We start from the raw sequence: 5,000 nt of genomic DNA on the forward strand, positions 1-5,000 counted from the left end.
CGCTGCCGGGTTCCGGAATAGCAACCGGATTCCCTTTCGCCCAACGTGTGTATGTCTCTTTTTTTATCTTTCAATTTATCTCTTTGTATAATAATATGTTTGCAGACATTGATTTTAGGACACCACATTTGCATAGGATTTCTCTTAGGGCTTAGGATCGACTGACTCGTGTGCAACGGCTGTTCACACGAAACCCTTCTCCACGTCAGTCCTCCAGGGTCTCGCTAGAGTATTTGCTACTACCACCAAGATCTGCACCGACGGCGGCTCCAGGCAGGCTCACGCCCAGACCCTTCTGCGCACACCGCCGCGACCCTCCTACTCGTCAGGGCTTCATGGAGGACGGTCACCAGTAATGGCACCGTCCCTCCCCACTTGCCGCTGACGGCAGAGTATAGGCGCGACGCTTCAGCGCCATCCATTTTCAGGGCTAGTTGCTTCGGCAGGTGAGTTGTTACACACTCCTTAGCGGATTCCGACTTCCATGGCCACCGTCCTGCTGTCTTAAGCAACCAACGCCTTTCATGGTATCCCATAAACGTCGACTTAGGCGCCTTAACTCTGCGTTTGGTTCATCCCACAGCGCCAGTTCTGCTTACCAAAATTGGCCCACTTGGCACTCTAATCCGAAATCTCGTGGCTTCAATGAACCAAGCAAGCCAGAGATCTCACCCATTTAAAGTTTGAGAATAGGTTGAGGTCGTTTCGGCCCCAAGGCCTCTAATCATTCGCTTTACCAGATGAGACTCGCACGCGTCCCCGAAGGAACGGAGGAGTGAGTGCCAGCTATCCTGAGGGAAACTTCGGAGGGAACCAGCTACTAGATGGTTCGATTAGTCTTTCGCCCCTATACCTAGTTCCAGCGATCGATTTGCACGTCAGAATCGCTACGGACCTCCATCAGGGTTTCCCCTGACTTCGTCCTGACCAGGCATAGTTCACCATCTTTCGGGTACCAACGTGTACGCTCTAGGTGCGCCTCTTCTCGCAATGAGAACGAGACGCCCCGGGAGTGCGGAGCACTATGCAGCGCCCATCCTCCCTCGGCCGACGCAAAGGACGACCTTCACTTTCATTTCGCCTTTAGGTTTACTCATCCCAATGACTCGCGCACATGTTAGGCTCCTTGGTCCGTGTTTCAAGACGGGTCCTGAGAGTACCCAAAGCAATAGCGCCGCCGACAGGTAATTCAAAGCTTGGCCAGTCCGAGGGCTCCGCCGGCTAACAGCTGGCCAGGCCCGTGAACGGGAAAGACGTCCGTACCACAGGGCAAACAAAGCTGACCGAGCTTGCGGCGGGCCTGACGCACCGTTCGAATGAGAAGACTGGTTGCGGCCCGATACCATCTGGGGAACACCGTCGCGCAGCCGGTCGGGTCACCGAGGGTCCGTCGCGCACGCACAAGGCGACGCAACGGTCTAACCGCCCGGGCCGTAGACCGACACGCAACGGGTCGCGACGTCCTACTAGGGGAGAAGTGCACGTCTACGTAGCCGGAACGTTCGCCGTTGGCCGTAACATCCGTGCGCCCTCCTTGCGGAAAAGCGTCGGACACCCCTTTCGGGGTTTCGCGCACCAACGGGAGCCAGCATTTGTCGACGATGAATCTCCCCTTTCGAACTTTTGGGTTTCTCAGGTTTACCCCTGAACGGTTTCACGTACTCTTGAACTCTCTCTTCAAAGTTCTTTTCAACTTTCCCTCACGGTACTTGTTCGCTATCGGTCTCGTGGTTGTATTTAGCCTTAGATGGAGTTTACCACCCACTTAGGGCTGCATTCTCAAGCAACCCGACTCTAAGGAGAGACCCTCCCGAGACGCGCACCGGTCGCTACGGGCCTGGCACCCTCTATGGGTAAATGGCCCCATTCAAGATGGACTTGGACGCGATGCAACGTCACGGGATAAACGGATCCTCCCGAACACTACATTTCCCTGCGGCAGTACCGCGGGATTCAGTGCTGGGCTCTTTCCTGTTCGCTCGCCGCTACTAAGGAAATCCTTGTTAGTTTCTTTTCCTCCGCTTAGTAATATGCTTAAATTCAGCGGGTAATCTCGCCTACTCTGAGGTCGTCGTATACGTGTTAAATATATATCACACACGTAGAGTGATATATTTTATATATGTGTAAAAATGACGAAAGAAGCTGTGGCGTAATCCTCGTACAACGGGGGCACACAACCGAGAGAAGCGGACCAGGCAGAGTGTGTGAACGAATGTTACGAGAAATGGGAAATGAGAGAGAGACTTGAGATCATGTTCGATGCGTCGTCCCAACTTCGCCGTGTGCCTTCGGAATATGTTGTCGTAACGCAACAGCAGCGTTTCCAAAGGTAAGGAAGCTCCTCGTCATTCGCCAGAAGTGATCAGCGGAGAGTAAGTCACATCGTCCTTAATGCGCCACACCAAAGCATCTTCGCGTCTCGTTTAATTCGATCTAAAGGAGAGAGACTCTCGCCAGGCGACTGCCGGTATGGTTTAACGCCCGTCCGCTTGCTTTTTGTATAGCTTTCGTGGACTGGACGACCGGACTTGACGCGCGGTCTCTCTCGGCGATCGACTAACGCGAAGACATGGGGCGACCGGACGCTGCTACCTTTCCACCTCCTCCTTCTAGGAGAGAAGTCATCCCTATGTGATGAGTCATATATATGGCGGCTGTGTAAGCCTCGCCAAAGAGGATTCAGGATACAGAAACAAGTTGTAGTACAGCACAACACATTCACGGAGCCACAAACGACTCGACCGAAACGTGGCCGGGGAAGATGCATCCCGGAACTTCATCGTTTCGACGAATGAGTGCCTCCTTTTCGCGTTGTTCCTGCAACAAGACGATCCCTCTAGAATCCCTGGGGCTCTGTTTCTCGTCATACATTTCTTCACCACACTACACGGGTGGGGTATACGCGATCTCGTGTTCATGCTCACTCGCACACCCTTTCATTGTCCTTCTCTGTAGTCTCACGACAAACTCTCTTGTGTGTCGTTGCGGGTTACGCACGCCTCTTTCTTACACGCATCATTTCAGACTACGTCGGGAGCGCGGATGAAAACTCGCACGAAAAGCGAACGCTGTCTGTTAACAATCACGAGGGTATCTGGCGAGACACGGAGGCTGGTCGATGATCGTACGTCCGCGCGCTTGCGTCCGGAGCGGTGCACATACACGCACGGGCGGTCGACAAATTAAGCGACTCACGACGCCGTGTGAAAAGTAGCACTCACGCAAGTCCGGAACGACAAAGCAACGACGATGACGACGATGTCTCCAGTCATCTGCCGTGTACACACAACCTTCTTCCCTCCATGACGTCTAGAGCGTATTCTCGCTTGTTTTCGTGCGACCGCGGCAAACGCCGACGAACGGTCCAACAATCGCTCGTACGTGACACCGAGATGCCAACGTAAGCAGTCTTAAGGTTACGTGAACGACCCTCAGCCAGGCGTGGTCCAGGAATTGTATCCGTGGACCGCAATGTGCGTTCGAAATGTCGATGTTCATGTGTCCTGCAGTTCACACGTTGACGCGCAATTAGCTGCGTTCTTCATCGACCCACGAGCCAAGTGATCCACCGTTCAGGGTTGTATTTTAATATTCTGTGTTCATGTATATATATATATATCATACTCGTATATAGTTCTCGGGTTCGGAAGAATCCGAGACCCGCGCCTCCAACTAGCACACGGTCGATGGAGGTTCGGGCGTCGCGACACTTCGTCCGAACGTAAGATACGAACGAACGAAAGTGACGACACAGGGGTCTCTGGGATGCGGTTCCGCACGGAGACCGCCACGCAATTGCGAACGGTTCCCGTAACGGCCAGGCGTAGAGTACATTTAAAAACCTAGGATCACAACCTGGAGAGTACGATTGGAGCCGACGGGGATACCCCGATCAAGTGAACCACGTACATCCACGGTGTTCTCCTCTGAAACGACACCCCCCATTTTATTGTCGCAGCGCCCTGCACGTACGTATTCCCCTCCTGATTTGGATAGCCGATGAGAACGGACTTCGCAGCCGGCTTCGATCGGTCTTTCTCATCCCGTTAAATTCACACACAAATTCATTATTCTTGGGAGTCAGACTCACGAAAGTCGAAGCTGTTAACAGCCGGTCCACAGTTGTTGTTCACACGGCAGGAATACGTACCCTACGGCCGCACATCGACGCGGGATACGTGTCGCGTCCTAGGTTACCCGGGCCCTCTCTCTTTCTCAAGAGAGGGTCCACATCCGCGGGACGGTTCGGAGAGAACAACGAGGTAAAGAGACGAAGAAACACCGGGAGCGGGATGCGAATGGGAAAACACGTTTGCTTTCGCACTCGTGCGCTCATATCGGTTTTTCTCCTTAACCTCTTCTTCGCTCGCTTTTCATATTCCCACCGAAAATAGGAGAAACGGGCGCAGCCTCGCGCAAGCAGCTGGCAAGCACGCTCTCTCTCCTCTCTCTGCCGCGCGAGTATGCACCGTATATATTAGCGGCGGGTGTGTGACCGAAACATCGCGCAGCGACGGGACCATGTCTTCCATAAGATATGAAAGACCCCGATATCATGCTGTGGCGACGGGGCTATCGGAGATGCACCTCACGCAAGCGCTATATATATCGACGCAATGCTTACGCGCCGAGGAGGGAACGATACATCCCAAACTGGCGGGCTCTTTGTAAACGCTGGGACAAAGCCTCACGCAGGCAGTCGAGAAGGAACAGTTTCGCTCCATCGAAGATGCCGCGCGTACGTACAACGGCGGGTGCGACGAAGCATCGCGCAACGACGGGACAATGTCCTCCATGCGAAATTGCATGCAAGACCCCGATCATGTTGCCCGATGACATCGGTGATCGACACCTCACGCTAGCGTTGTAACTATCGGCAGCGTACTCACGACGGAAAAAAAAAGAAACGTTCTTCTCGAACTGGCGGGCTTCCTTTCCCTTTGCGCGTTCCCCATTTCTTACAAGGAGCCTCACGCAAGCAGCCAGAAGCGAATGTA

General features: G+C 53.7%; 2 non-coding genes across 2 annotated transcripts in view; both read right to left on the reverse strand.

The window, feature by feature from the left end:
* The window catches only part of LOC143188019 (large subunit ribosomal RNA), a 4,056-nt gene extending 1,985 nt beyond the window's left edge, over nt 1–2,071 (reverse strand). Inside the window, exon 1 of the ribosomal RNA XR_013003437.1 lies at nt 1–2,071. This exon is cut by the window's left edge and continues 1,985 nt beyond it. This is a non-coding gene — a ribosomal RNA (large subunit ribosomal RNA).
* Nucleotides 2,072–3,428: 1,357 nt separating this feature from the next.
* On the reverse strand, nt 3,429–3,583 carry LOC143188018 (5.8S ribosomal RNA). The gene has a single exon (XR_013003436.1). It is a non-coding gene; the product is annotated as a 5.8S ribosomal RNA (ribosomal RNA).
* Between the last annotated feature and the right edge of the window lie 1,417 nt (nt 3,584–5,000).

This window comes from Calliopsis andreniformis, unplaced genomic scaffold (assembly GCF_051401765.1).
Source record: "Calliopsis andreniformis isolate RMS-2024a unplaced genomic scaffold, iyCalAndr_principal scaffold0475, whole genome shotgun sequence".
NCBI classification, from domain to species: Eukaryota; Metazoa; Arthropoda; class Insecta; order Hymenoptera; family Andrenidae; genus Calliopsis; species Calliopsis andreniformis.